Here is a 17,818-nt window from a genome sequence, read left to right as displayed (position 1 = left end):
AAATCCACAAAAGGTCATGACTCCCTGAAAATGCCTATAAAATTTCTGTCATAGCATTTTATTGGAAACTTTCAGGCACTTGAGAAATATGCTGTTTTAAATTACTGTTCCTTGACATCCCATTTGGTGGCTTGTTTCTGTAAACTGTGTGGGAGCAGGTGTGTCAAAGTATGGATTCAGTTAAATCTTCGGTTCTACTCTCATTTCCTGTGTGCTCCATTTCTTTATCTGTTAAACAGGTGACAGTGGTTAGCCACCTTAGCCACTCAGTTACTGATGACTGAAGTGAAGTGCCTGAGATTTAGGCACTCAGTGTAAGAGGGTTTCCTGTCTCTATCCTCATTATTCAAAGGGACCTTCTCACATGCCTATCATGTTTTACATATTAGTCTGACTCTAGTCAGGCTTATGATCCTAGTGTTTTCATGTGCTAATGTAACTCTGGTTTCTGTTACATTTAACACGTGGCTGCGAAACATTTAGGAGTAATTAAAAGGTGCTGGTAACTTCTCAAGAGCAGGAGAGTTTTCCTACCAGGGGTGGTGGTGGGTTTTGCTTGTCTCTGGGTATTTTACTAGAGATGGTGATGTAATGTGCTTTCCTCTAGAGCAAAGGGAAAAAGAAGCAGCAACGAACAAAACCGCACGTGTATATTCAATTGCCGGCAATAGTTTTCTTTTATGGCCTGCAGTCCAAGGTGGGCAACCTGCTGAGAAAACAGGGGGGCCTGTTTCTAGGTAGGTGTCTATTGTCAAGGTCTGGAGGAGCATGAGAATCTGTTCAGGTGGGGAATTGATCACTTTGCAGTCAGTAGAAGTTGAAAATGAACACATTAAAAAATTTAGTATAGGAGAAAGTCATGCTCATTTAAAGGTACATCTGGGTTGTCTGGGTAATGTGACTGTTTTCAGTAGGATAAAGTCATGGTTCTTTCTGAAGCTTGTCATTTGTGTCTCGACATTGAGTTTAGAATTACAGAATACTGGGGCCAGGCATTGTACAAGATGAGGTTTTGTCTGTTTCTGCCATGGGTTGCTGAATTTGGGGGGCTGGATGTTAATGCAGATTATTACATCGGGTCCTGTCTCTGATGCAGGTGTCCTTTGTTGTTTTTGCAGTGGAAACAACTTACATTAGACTCTGATGACATTTTGGTAGCAATTTGAATAGGACTTGGGCAGCTTATTCAGGTTTAGTAGTAGGTGCATGGAGTGAAATGGGGAGACGGCTGTACGCATAAGATATAGTAAGCATTTGATTCATGACATGAAAAATATCCTAAGGAGTGTTATCTTTCTCATTGAAAGATCTCTTCCAGAAAGTTTTGACAGTAAGGCATCAATTATTTGTTTCTTCTTTTCATCAGACTAGTAGTTTAATACAATTTGGAACAGTGTAGATATAGTTACCAGTCTTCTTGGTAATAAGGGTTATTTGATGTTACCATTTGTGGGCTTATTAAAGAAAGGCATTTTGAACCTAGGAAATGGCCGTCTCGGAGGGTCTTCGATCTCTGTGAAGTTAGGAAGCCCTCTCCCCTGAGCTGCCCTCTGTCGTGTGTTCCCTGTCTCAGCCTTTTTACATTTTATTATATTACTTGTTTAATTGTTTAGCCTCTTCCCCCACAAGGCTGAATTCTGTGTCAACATGAACTGTATTTATCTTGTTCATCATTTAAAAAATTACATGATTAGTTAAGTACTTTTATTCTATGCCAATTCCTGTTTCAAGTTTCTAGATTAATCTTTTTTCCATCTTCACAACAGCGCTTTGAGATAGAGTAAGAGTTTTCTATTGGTGTTGTAACAAATTACTAGGAATTAATAGCTTAAACAACTCAGATTTACCTCCCAGCTCTGCAGGTTGCAAGTTTGGTGTGGGTCAGTGGGCTCACATCAAGGTGTCAGTGGGGCTGTGTTCCTTTCCGGCTGCTCAGGGAGGAATCTGTTTCCTTGATCACTTACTTGGGTTGTTGGCGTAATTCAGTTGCAGGCAGCCAGCCGAGGGCTCCACGCAGTTTCTAGAGGCTGCCCACCTTTCTCGGCTGATCCCTTCCTCTACATTCCAAGCCAGCAACAGTCAAGTCCCTCGCGCTTTGAACCTTCTCCCCCCTCCTCTCTCCTCTCCCTCCTCTCCTCCTCCTGCTATTGCTCTTCTCTATCTAGTCTCATCTCTGACTACAGACATGGCTTCTCCTCTTTTAAGGGCTCATGTGATTAGATTGGACCCACCAGATATCCAGAATAATCTCCCAGTCTCAAAGACTACCCTGAATTGCATCTGCAGAGTCCCTTTTACTGTGGCAGGTAACATCCACAGATTGCAGATTAGAGTGTGGACATCTTTGGAAGGGGGTGGGGGTTATCCTGCTGGCCACAGGTAAGTACTGCTGTTACCTCACTTTACACGTGAGGAAACTGAGGCACAGAGATTGAGTAATAACTCTCTCCAGGTCACAGGGGAGCATCTGGGCTTTGGTGCAGGCAGTTAGACTCTGGTGTCTATATTCCTAAGCATTCAGCTCTATCATCTGTCTGCTTAGCAGCTAAACTAGTGCTGGGCGCATGGGAGACTCAGCACTTACCTGACTACCCATGATTTCATGCCGGACTCTTCATAGAACTCACCAATATTCAAACTGAAGAAAAATTTGGACTAAGTGAGCCCGTACCATTCTAAAGGATGAAACAATATTTGTTGTATGCTGACACCTGTCTTGGCACACTTAACCTTGATTTGAAAAGCTCCCTTGCCCCAAACTCAAATATCTCACTTCTGCTCATCTCATGTTCTTTAACTCAGGCAGGTTTCTCTTCCAAATACTGAGGGCTCAGTGACAGCCCTAGCTACAAAGCCTCTACTTTACTCGCCTTCGTGGGGCTCCGTCATATTCAGAATTAATGGTAACATGTAAGTAAATCTACTTCCAAATTTATTTGGACTCTCACAAAATGCAAATAACATGTACCATTTCTTATTTGCTGTTTTGTGCTGTATGTAGAAGTTCTTTATGCCACTTCATTTTGAAGAGAAATTTCCATCTGGTCTTGGGGTGCTCTAGTAGGCGCTGGGCAAAAAAGTGTGATTGGAAGATCCACACAAATGTAGGCTTCTGGAGTGTTCTTTCCGTGGACACAGTCACTGGGCATCCTGTTTTTGACTCAGAGACCCACAGAGGTCTTAGCATCCTTGGGCTCTAAGTGACATCCCTTTGGGTAGATGTCTGATGTCCTAAGCAGAAGTCCCAAAGCTGTGATTCAAATTCTGACCAGATAGACAGGAGGACCTGGAAATAGCTATGGTTTCAGTCTTCCTGGCCAACGCCCTCCCTGCTTCCTATTGCAGACCCAAGGGAGCATCACCACAGACCGTCACAGGAGACTTCACCTGCTTCTTTCTCCTGGCAGCTTGTGCTTGGCAGCTCGTGGTTTGGGGATTCCACTGAATCCCCTCTTTCCCTTCTACGTTGGTTTGAAGTGCCTGTCACAAAATGGAGCTCTCTGAGTACATACTTGGGCATGTCTTTTCTCGGGATTCATACAAGTTCAGCCCCATGACTCTATTCACAGAAAAGGGGTAATGATTTAGTGCATCTGAGGAAACACCTCCCCACACAGACTGATGACATTGCTTTCAAATTTGCTAGGGGAAATTTGTACTTCTAGTAAGTAAATAAATGACCAAATACGAAGTTCACCCCTTTTCTCTTTCCTGTCAGTAAAAGGTGTGAGTTACAGAAGACAATTTGAGCTTTATTGGTGACGCTTGGTGAAAACCCACAAAAGAAAGTGCCTGTTGCAGTCTGTAAGGGGGTGGGCTGCTCGGGACCAGAGGCAGGCCGCACAGTTCAACAGCTTGAGCAGTGCCAAGTAGAGATCACAGCCAGGAGACTGGGCAGCAAGGCGGGCAGGGTGGAAGGCTCTGACCCTTGGGGACAAAGCCATGGTTGGAGTGTGGTGCAGCCTGACCTCTGGGTGGGAGCGGCTTTGATCTGAAGCTCTGGTCTGGCTCAGTAGCCAGGGGTCTGGATTGAGCGGAACAGAGGCTGAGTCTTGCCCATCTCAGGCCAGTGTCTAGTGTCCAGAAGATTCAACTGGACAAAAAGGGACGTGGGAAGGCCACAGGCTGGGGAGTGTGGCAGATTTGCTTTGAAATCCCATCTCTGCGTCTTCCTAGTTGCGTGTCCTTGGGAAAGATCCCCAGTCTCTCTGGCCCTCACGTTTCCTCTCCTGCTGCTCTTATGGGGTTGCATGAGGATAAGATGAAGTGGCGTGTAAGTGCCTAGCAGAAGGGCCCTCCAGGGGCAGTTCACACAACATCCCTTTCAGGTGGATAGTAAATACTTAAAATAGTCACTTCAGTAGGATTGTAAGCTGGCACTTGGATATTTTTGCATTTGCCTCGCAGTGCCATGACCTGTCTGAACATCCTCTTCTCCCCAGAAGGTCAGCATGACCTCAATGTCTGGGGCAGATCTGGCCTTGCTCTGTTTTCATCTTACCATACTTTTTCATATCGTGTTTTCCAAAACACATCACTCATCGTGTCACTGCTGAATAGATGCTGGGCTCTGTGCAGCTCACAGCAGACAGCTCTGTCCATCCTTTTCCTTATTCCTGACTAACCCTGGTTTTGTTCAGGATAGCAAAGTTCCTGGCTAAAAACACAGTTTCCCAGGCTCCTTTGGGGCTCAAGTGTCCATAAGTCCAAGTTCTGTCCAGTGTTTTATAAGCAGAAATCTGTCAGGCGGTACTTCTGGGAGTACAATTTTCCTAGTAAAGAGACCATGCTCCTTTTCTCCTTTGTCTCCTTTCTTCAGTCTGGAATGTGGACTTACAGTCACCGCTTTCTGAGAAAGAAGGAGCTTGGGAACTGGGTGTCGTTGTCAGGATACTACCTTCCCTCTGCAGGCTGTTACATGGAAAGAGTGAGTCTCAGTTGGACGGAGCCGAGTGGTTGGGTTTCTGTGATGTGCAACCAAATATGATTACTGATATGCAAGGTGCTTCCCTGAGCTCATGCTGATGTGACTCTATTTAATCTAAACATGTTAAATGTGATGTTTTTAAAAGTGTCTCAGACTCATCCTCTTTCTTATGTTTCTTTCCAGAATGATGTACTCTATAGATTTATTTGGGCTGCTTTTATTATTAGGTGTTTGGTTAAGACACAGGAGCTGTTTTTGTACAGAAATTCCACCTCTACAGGTGAGGGATTAGCTCCTGTTGGGGGTTACAGCCGCCCCTCCTCGGGCCAGGACTGCCCCGTCCAAGGACAGACCAGCCCGTCAGCATGTGTCATGAGATGGAGGCCGGGCACCCAGTCATCATGCACACTGAGTTCTAGTTCTCCTCCATGAGAACCCCCTTCCCCGGACCACCTCTTGCTGCGTGTCTTCCCTTCCACCTTGACCCTTAGCGTCCTTTCTCTTACTGTGCTCTGAGGGCCTCCTGACCTATCCTTGACTGTAGACTTCACACTCCGTGGGGTTAAATGCCCCTCTGAGTTTAGCTTGCCCTGCCACCCAGTGACTCCTCCTGTCTGGCGGGTGGGACCCCCAAAGGATTACCCCAGCCTTGCGTAAAGGGATCAGAGCCTAGGCAGGGTTTTACTGAAGGCTCACTTTTATAAATGCCAACTTAGTTTTATTTTAGTGAAAAAATAGATCCACTGAGGGCTTGAGCTCATGTGGATTAATTACTAATAGAACCCTAGCTTTGTTGAGTGGTCCTAAGCGCTGTCCTTCACTCTTCATCTTTGCCGCTTCTTTTTCTTTCTTTCCATCATATGGCATTTTATGAGCCCACGTGTCTCTAAGTTTTCTTCCTTTAAGTCACTTAGTATAGGAGAAGAGAGAGGGAGTGTAATGTAGTGGAAGATCACCAGCTTTTGATTTCACTAAACCTGCATAAAATCTTAGCTTTGCTTAGTAGCTGTGTGATCCTGGCTACTTAATGCCTATGAGCCATAGTTTTCTCATTAATCAGATAAGGCTTTTTGTGAAGAATAAATAAGATATTATAGGTCAAATAGTAATTGAAGTCTTATTTTCTGCAGCTGTCCTTTCCTTCCTCTCTTTTCTTGTTCTCGGAGGCAACAACTTTCAATCCTTTTAACTGATTCTTCTGGTAATTATCTTGACATTTCTAAAGAACATATTTTGCTATTTCTTGATTTTTGTATTTTAGGTAGTATTAACTTCCCAACATGGAAGACAAAGATTTTTCTCTCTTTCACACATGCCCCATTCTCTCCATAAATATATGTATGTCTTGCTCCTCAGCCTCCCAGTGCAGTCTGTATAGTTTTGATGGCACAATTCAATGTGTAGATCATTATGACCACATAAACTTTTTGAAAGCTGAACCAAGTGTACCGCTATTATTCTTCCTGTTTTCTGCACAGCTTTCTGTTTTCCCTGAAGTTGGTAATTGCCTATTTTTTGTATGCATTTATCACTAGCTGGTGGTCAGAGCAAAAGGGGGGAATGATAAATGCTAGTGGGCATATTGTGAAAAAGGGAGAGGCATGCCAGGTCTTCTGGGGGAAGGACTTAAAATTTAAAGTAATTTCTCCTATGGGACCTCATATAAATAATATAACCCAGTGGACTTGATTTATTAGCAAATGCCAGAGCCAGTTCCGTATGGCTTTTTTCCATGGTGGTGTTGCAAAATAGCCATGATTGTAATATTCCCATGCGACTCTGAGAAGATGATTCCCTGAGGGACCAAGTTGAAATGTCTTAGGGTGAAACTTGATCCAAGAGTGAACTTGGGCACCTGGTGGACTGGATGGACAGCATGTTTCCTGGACTGTCTTTGCTGCTGATCATCCTTTCTAAACAGCAGGACTGCACTCATTCATTCAATCAGAAAGTACTAACAGACAGCGAGCCAGGGCTGGGTGCTGGAGAGCCTGTAATCAACAGAACGGATGTGGTCTTTGCTCTCCTTGAGTTCATGGCCTTGTGGGAAGACAGACACTGGAGCTGAATTGTTGGTGTAGCGAGTGCTGTGAATTAAAAAGGCTCAGTGACGTGGGAGGGTGTGTCACCTAGTCCTAATTCTAGGAATAGCTGAGCAAAATCAGCCACATTGTTCTGCTGATAAAGATTGGCAAAATGTTTTAGCACTATTGATATCCCTAAATCCCTTAATTTCCCTTTCCTTTTAACTCTTCTTGAAGGCTTATCTCCTTTCTGCAACACTCAAACGGCTGTTGAATAGAGGGAACCAGCAAGATCTCAGAATCACTCTTTCTCAGGTTGTAAAATCAAATTCCGTAAAATATGAAACTTGCTCAAGCAAACAGTGTTCCAGAGATTAGGTAGTAATCTCAGTAGGACACGCCTGTTTCTGGCTCTCCAGACTGGGAAGGGGTTCTGAATTCATGTGTTTGTTGGTGTGTCTGAAGAACAAATCACAAAAATCCAGGGGTCACTGTCCTGGCAAAATGGAAGAATGATGACTTTTCAAGACTGGAGATGTTTCTATCACTTTACATCTATTCTAAATTCGCATTTGCATCCCACGTCCATCAATTAATGGCAGGAATTTTTTCAAGTCTTTGATAAAAGGCACGAATTTATAAAGTGCAAATAAACGCCCTAGTTGAAAGTGGTATAGTTTTTTACATGGATGAAATGTTCTATTCTTTGTTTTTAAAATGATACAGCAATTTCTTATTATAAGGCAGAGGGTTGGACCAGGTGAAAAAAAATTTTTGAGTCCCTCTTCAGCTGTTACAGGATATTTTACAAAGCCTTTTGCCAGACTCTGCTCTGTCTGTAAGCATTAAGTGGTGCAAAGTCTGTATTTCCTGGGAGAAATCCGGATTAAGGATTCATACTCTTATGAAATAATATATGCATGTCCAACTTCACTTTTTTCTTTGCTAGCTATAGATATTCTAAAAGAATGACTAGATAACTTTTTTAGAGTGAAAGTCACCCAATAATTAGATTGGATGAAGAATTAGTCCTTGGCAAATTTTTTCAACTGGCTTGGGCAATTTGCAACGTTATTAAAATGTAACTTTGGTCAGTAGAAATACAGACTGTATTGCAGTGTAGTTATTATCTTAAAAAATAATCAGAAGTCTAATTATTTTTATTTTCTCATAGTTTATATGTTTATTTCCCACAATGACTTTGAAAATTCCCATTTGCCTGTACTCAGTCAGAGGTTCTTTCTCATTTGAAAATAATTGGAAAAAATTTGAAAAATAGTCATACCTCATTTTATTGTGTTTCCTTTGCTTTATTGTGCTTTCAAGATAATGCATTTTTTTTTTTTTTTTTACAAATTGAAGGTTTGTGGCAACTCTGCACGGAGCAAGTTCCTGGGCACCGTTTTTCCAACAGCATTTACTCACTGTGTCTCTTTGTCACATTTTGGTAATTCTCGCAATATGTCAAACTTGTTCATTATTATTATATTTGTTATGGGGAATGTTGCATTGAGTGAAAAAGCAAGTCTAGAACAATCATACAGTGTGAGTCCATTCATACAGAGTTTTAAAATTGTAAAGCTGGACCATATGCAGCTTAGGTTGAAAATTAGAATCAAACTCAATTAGCTTGTCAGAAATGCTGAGTCTCAGGCTCTAGCCCAGACCTCTGGAAATAGAATCTCCACTTTAACAGGTCCTCTGCACGTGATTCATATGCACACTAAAGTTGATCTTTGCTAAATAGAAAAAAAAAAGGTGAAGTTTAATCTATGTTAAATTCAGAATTTTCTGAAGATTATAAAGAAAGGCAAGGGAATGAGAAACAAGATTCAGGATCCTGGTTCCCTGGGGTGGGGATAGATGAGGTGCACACAAGGGTCATCAGGAATAATGTGATGTTTATGTTCTTAAGATAGAAGGGGGGCACACTGGCTATTCATTGTATCATGAGTCTTTATACAATAAGTATCTTACAAGTGTTCTTTTGCATCTGCTCAACTTTAATCAGCACAATTCCAAAACAGGAAGGGGCAAGCAATGAGGATTGCCACAAGTTGGGAAAGTTGCCTGGAGTGGGAGCTGAGTTGGGCCTGAAAAGATGGTGAGTTTGGTGTTTATGGAGGGGAGGCCATCCTGGTCTCTCTTGGGTCAGAGAAGCTGTGTTCAGGTCCATCCATCTCAGCCCATATGCTGTTGGCTCCTCAGTCTGTCCAGTTCTGGGGAGAAGGAGTTACAGGGGTGGGTGGGCTGGTGTTCAGGGGCAGACAGCTGTCCCGGCCTGCCTCCAGCTTCCTGAGTGACAGCTCTGGGACATCTGTCTGCTTCCCCCTTAGTCCCCAGCAGGGTTCCTAGTTTACCCTGGGAGTGTTGTCACCTGAATTATGTGAGTAGCTGTTTGGCTAGAGCTGTGGGCTGCTTGCAGCGATCTAGCCTGGGTTGTTACTTTGCAGAGGTTGAGCGACTTGCCCACTGGGGAGTGGCGTCAGTGCAATGTGACTCACACTTGGGGCCTTTCCTCTAGTCCTCATCTGCTGCCATGAAATGGACACAGGCTTGATAGAAGATCATGATTATAATTTCCCCCCAAAAGTTGTTTATACAAATTGCATGTGACCGTTTCTGTAAAGAATTTTAAAAATACATAAAATTAGGAAGAAAAATTTTTTCCACAGTTCCATTTCCCCAAACATCCACTGGTATCATTTTAGTGCATTTCCTTCGAGTCTTTTTTCCTATGCAGTTAAAAAAAATTACAATTATATTAGGTGCTAAGGATGTAAATGATACAACTTTCTATCCTTATGTACACTTTATCTGCTTTCTATTACAATTTCATGCTTTTTGTCATTTAAATATGTCATAAGAAACATGTTGAAACAATCCTTGCTAATAAGTCAACATTAGCAAGAATAAAGTGGGAAATGTTAATTTGTTCCAGGACAGTTTAGCAAAGAATCCGATATTTTGCGTCATGAATTCTCTTTTTACTTAATGCTTGAAAACCAATCTGCCCATTGGAGCATTTCATTAATAAACACTCTCATACTTATTTTGTACGACATGCTGGGAAAACAGATGAGTGAGGTAGGTTTCTAAGAGCTCCAGCGTGGGGGTGAGGGCCCGTGAAAATGATACTTGTGTCTAGTAAAATACAAGACCCAGTGTTAATGGCCTCTGTGATGTGGGCTTGCTTCTGAAGGGCAGAGCTGATAATGTCCTTACTCTGAGCAAAGCCAAAAAGCAGTTGTCTTTCTTAAGCCTTAAGTTTTTGTTTTAAGGTTCATCACAAACTTTAGCAGTTAAAAAAAAAAAAGTGCAGTAACTGGGTCATTCTGACCTAGAACCAACCCAGATACATCTGATCGCTGCAGCAGGCAATGGTGAATCAGACCTAAGTGAGCTGGCTGCCTTTTCAGTCATATGTATTCATAATTAGACGCATTGTTTGTAGCCAGTGGAGTATTTGCTCAAGCGTGTTTGGGCCTGCAGGAGGAGGGAGGTTTGTGGGTCTTCCCAGGTAGAGTCTGCTTGCCTGCACTACTGTAGCGGAAAGAGGGGCTTTGTGGTATCAGGGTTTAATATATAAAGCTTTATAGCAAGGCTGTGGTTTATTCATTTTCATCATGATAATACTGAAATGCTACCCTCTGGTGAGCACATGCTATGTTCCAGGCAGTGTGAATGGTCTCTGTGGTCCTGTTGTCATTTAAGACTTCCCACCACTTTATGCTACAGGTGTTAACACCCTCATTTTGCTGAGAACGTGAGGCTCTGGGACGTTAAGTCACTCAAATACCCAGTGTCTACTAGGCACCCAGCCAGTGTTAAGTGAATGAATGAATGACAACTGCAAGTTAAAGGGGGGCAGGTGAAAAGAAACCTGGCCAGTGTGAGCCATAAGAGTTGCTCCCAAAACTTAAGAGGCTTTGTACCTCCCAGCTATTTATTTTTTGTGATTTTAAAGCTCCAAATTAGAGTAGAATTGCAGGAGAGGAGGGGATTTCGATGTAGGCAAGTGACATAAGGCATGGATAAGGGAATGGGCTTGTGTCCAGCAGAGATCAGCCTGACTCGTCTTCAAAAAGGAAGAAAACATTTAGTAAATGCCAGCCACTGTTATCTCGGTTTATGGCGGAGAAATGAGCTCAGAGATGACCAGGGAGCCTGCCCGAGGTTGCACAGCCAGCAGGTGAGTGAGGGGCTGGCATGGGAACCCAGGCACCAGCTCACAGCTTCCCTGAGACTCAGCTATTTTCCTGCAAACAAAAGCAAGGGATGGAGATTTTGTTTCTCTTGAATTTTATTTTGTATTCAATGAAGGAAATAAAATGGATGACATAGAGAATTCTTTTATATTAACAAGATCCAACAACTGGCCCCATCCCAGGAAGAGATTCCAGCTCAGTCAGTGCAGAGGAGGGCCAAGCAGGAGACACAAGTTTTGGGGTCGCCAGAAATGATGTGGTAGGAGTGACTGGTGTGTATAGTTTGCTGGTGGTGCCAAATTTCCCAAGCCAGACTCGACATGCCATGCTTTTTTTTTTTTCAAGGATCAGAGGAACTCCTGAAGGTGTAGTTTGCATGCAGAAAGGTAGTCACACAGTCAATCCTGCTGTAACAAGACATACATACGTGTTCCTAAAAATCACTGCATCGTGCAAGATGACACAATAAAAACCACAGGGTCAGTGGCAACAACAGCATTAGGGACACAGCACTCAAAAACATCAATGACACAATGAAAAAAAGATAAAATCCTAATAGCAAAGGCAAGCACAGTTTTATCCCTGCGAAATGGTTACGAGATACATAAACATGGCAGTAAATATGGAACTTGACCTTGAAAGTGCAAGGTAAATGAAGTTTTGGGTGTGAAAGTGGGTGTTGGAAGCTTGTGAGTTACGGTGGAGTAGAGAGGAAGGAGGGAGATGTGGAACACTGTGGAAATTTCTAACAGCAGGTGTGGATGGGTGTGGCTGGTGATGCATGTGGTGATCAGAGGTATGTGTCTGAGTATGTTTGGCAGATTCCTAAGCAGCTCACTTCAGCTGGGCACCACTTTTCAGTATTCACTTTTGTGTTTCTTGTAGAGGAAATCAGTCCTAAGCACACATAATATTCACAAAGTGTTCAGATTGTTCTGTAATATATCAATCTGTTGGTCCACCTTTATAGTTTAAAAATGTTATAGCAGAACTGACTGTATAGAGGAACAACATAACACAATATGTAAAACTCTTCCACGTTGAAATGTGTGGCTTTACACCCACAGCCTTCCCACTCAGCTCTCTGGTGCAGCCCCGGCTTCCTGCTACAGACTGAATGTTCACGCCCTCCCCAAGTTCATATGTCAGAGCCTAACCCCCAGGGTGGCCATGCTAGGAGGTGGGGCCTTTGGGAGGTAATTAGGTCATGAGGGTGGAGTCCTCAGGAGTGAGATTAGTGCCCTTATAAAAGAGGCCCCAGAGAGCTCCCTCATCCTTCTGCCACGTGTGCACAGCGAGAAGACTGCCCGTCTGTGAACTAGGGGCTGGGTCATCACCAGACGCCAAGCCTGCTGGCGTCTTGATCTTGGACTTCCAGCCTCCAGAACTGTTTGTTGTTTAAGCCCCTCAGTGTCTGGTATTTTTGTTACGGCAGCCTGATTGGACTAAGATTGTCCCCCAGCTTCAAAACCAGAGGATGGGGTTGGGGGGCACTTCTAAGTGCTCGTCCTCTGTGAGCTTTGAGCCTGTCAGTGAATGGGTTGGGTGACGAAGCCTGGTCCTCCCATCTCTTTATGAATGATAATTAAAGTTTGAAAAAAAAATCCTTTATGTTTCTCTGATTTCTTTAGTATCTTTTCTTCTCCTGGATGTTCTTTTTATGCTTCAGTCTTTGTTCAGATACTGGTGACCCTTGGGTTTTCACGTGTGCTGAAGAATGAGAGATAGCGGACTGGGAGCTTTGTTCCGCAGTGAAGCTTGTGGACTGGCAGGTGTTTTTTTTTGCGGTGCTCAGGACAGAATCAGCTGGCATTCTAGGGCCACTAAATGCCAGGCTCTATTAGCAGCCCTGGTGTGTTCTGCCTGGGGGTGAGTGCCTGCGTCCTCGCATTCCACATGTGACCATAGGCAGGGGGTAGGGGGCTAAGTACTCTGTACACAGTATTTCAAAGAAGCCTCCTGTTTTCAGCACTGTTTCCCACTCTCCCTAACACACATCGGAATCCCGAGTCTCTGGGTTTCTGTAGGGCCAGGCGGTTTCTTCTAGCTGTGCACCATCCAACAGTGCCCTTCACCTGTGTCAGCCACAACTTCTCTCACTAGTCTGGCTTCTGGAAGTTTGTTAAGTCTAAACGAACACAGAAGTTCTCAGGTCTATCTAGGGAGGTCAGGGCCACTATGCAATAGAAGAGATGCCTGAACTGGGTTTTGAAGTGTGAGTAGGAGTTCATATTACAAATGAGGGGTAAGGGCTTTGTAGGCAGATGGAACACACAGTATGCTTAGAGAACAGGGTGGGTGTGGGAAGACGTGGAGTGTGTGGAGGCTTTGAGCTGTCATCATGGGGCAGTGGGGGCAGTACCAGCTTTGCACAGTTTGTACAAGAAAAGCAGATCTCAAGCGATATGAAAAACTTTCAGGAAAACATTTTGTAAAAATCAAGGCCTATTTACTTGTTAATGTGGTCATCGTGATCTCCAGGACACTTTGTTGGGCAGGTAGAGACTTTCCAGCGTTTTGAAAGTCATCACTTATAGCCCTTGCGGTCAGAAGGGAAAATACAGCTGATGATCACAGTCTTAGGTGCGGGCGCCGCGGCTGGTGCAGAGACTCTGTCTGTGCTTGTTATATTTAACGCGGGAGGGGTTTGGCCAGGGGGAGAAGAGCACTGACGTGGAAGAAGGGGCTTTATGTCAAGGAGATGTATTGGCATCGAGCACAGGTTTGCTTGCGGAAGGAAGGCTCACACCAGAAGCACCCACACAGAGCTGACGCTGGGACAAGTGGTTGGTCGCCTCCTTGTACCTCCCGAATGCTATTTTCCTATCAAAAGCCTATTTTGACAGTAATAGGGAAGCAGAGTCAGTTCAAGGGTATTGTAATTCCGGCCCAACGAACGCAGATTCTTCTCTGCTAATTTTCTCATCATGATGATGGCAACTTACGTCAATTTAAAAAGTTAGCAAATTATAGAAAAGAACAAAGAATCATAAAGAAAGTTTTTCCTTAGAGACAAACACTGTAGACATTTTTTTCAATCTCTTTTATGCATTTTATTTATTTGTTTACAGGTTGATAGCTTAGTAATAATAATTGTTACTATTTTCATGGCATATCTAGTAAATATTCTGTAGGTGCCATTCACTGTTCTAAGCACCCTATGCATATCAATTCATTAAATTTACCACAACAATGGTTAGAAACAGGTGCTTTTATTCCACTTTTCAGACTGGGGAAACTGAGGCACATGACGTTTAAGTACCTTGCTCTAGGTCTAACATCCAATAAGTCAGGATTCAGTCCTGGGCCTAGAGCCCATCCTCTTAAAAGCTCTGCTCCTCTCTCTCTCACATACATGTATGTGTATATATATTATATTAAATAAAATACATATGTACATATATGTATTTCCCTATTTCTATAACAATTTAAAATATTTTTCTTGCTGCAGCTGCATGTTATATCCTAAGTATATGTGCATCATTTAAAAACTTCATGCACTTAGCATTCATGCATGTAGATGTTCGAGATGCATTAAGGGGTGCTTTCTAGTTGGCCATTTCTGTAGTGTTCAGTTTCCCGCCGTTGCAGACAGTGCTGAGTGACAGAAGCAGTGGCAGGTCCTCTGTGGCCGGTTACTTCCTCTCCAGCCCGCGGGTCCTCCCGCAGACCTGACTTCCCTCCCCAGGTGGGTGAAGCCAGATGCCAGGGGTTTGCTTAGGCAGAAGCACCAGGGGGCGCTGTCTGGCCCTCGCTGTGAAGGCGGGGGATCAGGTGGGGTTTCCACCGGCCTTTCTAGGGGGACACTGCTCAACTGGGGGAAGCAGTAGGTCTGCCACCTGAGGCTCTTCCTTCCAACTGTAGCGCCTAGAAACCGCTGAGAGAGGGCTGCCTGAAACGACCGGCTTTTGTAAGGTACCGTGCGTCTGACTTTGGGAGGGGAGCACCCACCTTTGGGGTGGAGAGGTTTGCGTTGGCTTTTTGCTGATGATAAAGACAGCCTTGGTGTGTGTTAAGCCGAATAGTGGCAAAACATTAGCTTTTAGGAAGGTGCAGGGGAAGGCGACCAAGTGAAGTCCACTAAATGAATCAGTCTCCTTATTTTTATTGATTGAAATGATATCTAAAAGGGTTGTAAATAATTAGTGTTGCACAAGGTGGACATAGAAGCAGCAGTGAGTAAAATTATAATGATATGCTAATTATGGTACATAGTTACATATGTTATTAAAAGTGATAGAACAAGAATGATTCAGGACTGTGGCCTTTGTCCCGAAAGGTAGATGACAGGGGAACCCCTGGGTCATTTCCAAGTCACCTTTGTAGGCAAATAAAAGACCCTGGCAAGATGACAAAAGTCAAAATTAAAGGCATTTAGCACAAATGAAGTAGGCTCCCATTGTTCCTTTTCCTTTTCAATCAGGTTTGACCAGGATTCCTGAACTGTAAGAGCCACTTGCTGCAGGAACGTGTTGCAAGTTCTGGCCAAGGGCTGGTGTTCTCGACTCTCAGAATGGTAGAAAGGACTTAAGTAAAAGAAGTGTAAGGATGTGCATGTGTGACTCTCAGAGGTTTCCCCTGTTGGGGTGTGTTCTTCGGTGTTCACGCGGGAGCTTATGTTAAGGGGACGTGCCCCTTGGGCCACAGCCACACCTGCTGGTCCTCCAGCGGCCCACCAGCAGCCCAAAGCTGGAGAGCTTCTCCGGACCCTTTGTTCTCTGCGCAATGAGTACGTGGTTCCACTCCAAGTACAAAGCTTTCATGTTGTTTAAAAAGACTTGGTTTAACTGCTGGTGGGTGGATGGCAGATTGGTATGTACCTGCGAGAACACTCTGACCCAGCAAAACACTTCAGTGCCAAGACGACAGAAAACTGGCATTTGCCATCTGACCCAGCAGGAGCCAGGGGCATATGGAGCTCAACTTGGAAAGGCTGCTGCTGTTGTTTTTTTTTTCTTCCTGGTCGTAGTTGTAGCCCTGGGAGCAGATAGTGGTGTGGAAGCCTTTCCCCTGGCTGGCTTGGCGGCCTCTGCTTCCCTGGGCAGAGGCCAGGGAGCCAGTGTGTCAAGCCGACCGTTCTCGCGGTCCTCAGGGGCATTCTGGGCTCCCCACACGATCAAAGGCACAGCCCCCCGGGAGGCGGGAGCCCCAGTAGGCGCTCCCGCTTTGCTGGGTTCAGCCTGCTCTTGGCTGGTTTTTGGACTGCCTGAAACAACCGGCTTTTTGTAAGGTACCGTGCATCTGACTTTGGGAGGGGAGCACCCACCTTTGGGGTGGAGAGGTTTGCGTTGGCTTTTTGCTGATGATAAAGACAGCCTTGGTCTGTGTTAAGCCGAATAGTGGCAAAACATTAGCTTTTAGGAAGGTGGCAGGGTAAGGCGACCAAGTGAAGTCCACTAAATGAATCAGTCTCCTTATTTTTATTGATTGAAATGATATCTAAAAGGGTTGTAAATAATTAGTGTTGCACAAGGTGGACATAGAAGCAGCAGTGAGTAAAATTATAATGATATGCTAATTATGGTACATAGTTACATACATTATTATAAGAGATACGTGAAGGAGACATACAATACTGGGATCCTGCCTGGTTGGTTGGTTCTGGATAGAAGTTTTTCATTCCTTCCTTCTTCCCTGAAAATCTTCTCTGGCTTTATTCTGAAGCCAGTTCCATTCAGGAAAACTTAAGGGCAGTCGTGGAGGAAGCACCCCCGACATGTGTGAACAGAGGTTTGTGTGACCCTGTGGTTGTGCGGCGGCCGCAGGCAGGCGACCTCAGTTGGAGAGACAGCGGATTAGACCCGAGTCAACCCTCCACCCGGCTTTTCTTCCTTAAACATCACCTGTGGAGTTTATGAGTTCCTCTAGGGAAAGTCGGAGGAATCTACATTAGAAAGCCGTTTCCTGCCAGGGGCACTGTCAGAGTTTATAGGCGACCATTCTGTGGTCTGAATGCGTTTATGGCCGTATCATCGGGCGCGCTGCCATCCCCGTTCCTTGTCGGGGAGGCAAATTACAGAAAGAGGCTGAAACTACCTTGAGAGGGCTTTGCTTTTTTTGGGTTGTTTGGTGTTTTGAAACTCTGGACTCGCCGGATCTAGCCCGCCACACCTGTGTGCTGCTGGAGGCTGGAGGGGAAGGGACGGGTTCGCGGCAGCTCAGCTCGGCGCTGGAGTTGGGGGCGTTCTGGTAAGGCTTTGGGGTGGGGCTGTGTTACTGTGGCTGTGTCTGATGCCCTTGGGGATTCTGAAAGGAGGGGCAGCTTGAGGTTGGAGGTCAGAGGACTCCAGGTGTGCTCTGGATGCCTGCAGGTCCCAGCGGAGGCAGATGGCGGCGTGTGGCGGGGGAGGGAGGCCTGGCAGACAGCCATGGAGCATGACTTGAATCCAGCCTTTGACTCCAGAGCACCGCGGCTTCCTGTCCTGCCAGGGTCACTTCTCCAGTCATGGATGAGAAGAGAGAGGTCAACGATGAGAGGGGACCAGACCCAGAGAAGCTTTGCACCTGGCTGGGGCTCACAGGTGTTCGGGAGGGAGTGGTGGCAGCTGAGGTAGGCAGGAGGGTCCTGCACCCGGGCACAGCAGGACCTGAGGCTCACCACCTGCTCCTGCACTGCGAGGAGAACACCCCTGGCTTCCCCCTCCTTCTAAGCCTGAAGT

The 17,818-nt window shown here is 44.8% G+C and overlaps 1 protein-coding gene across 1 annotated transcript in view; it reads left to right on the top strand.

The window, feature by feature from the left end:
* Positions 1-17,818, top strand: part of GREB1 (growth regulating estrogen receptor binding 1) — a 124,456-nt gene that overhangs the window by 23,551 nt on the left and 83,087 nt on the right. The gene's annotated exons all lie outside the window — the stretch shown is intronic.

Source organism: Manis pentadactyla, chromosome 2 (assembly GCF_030020395.1).
Source record: "Manis pentadactyla isolate mManPen7 chromosome 2, mManPen7.hap1, whole genome shotgun sequence".
Lineage (NCBI taxonomy): Eukaryota > Metazoa > Chordata > Mammalia > Pholidota > Manidae > Manis > Manis pentadactyla.
The sequence above is the reverse complement of the archived record's forward strand: the minus strand, read 5'-3'. Positions and strand labels throughout refer to the sequence as shown.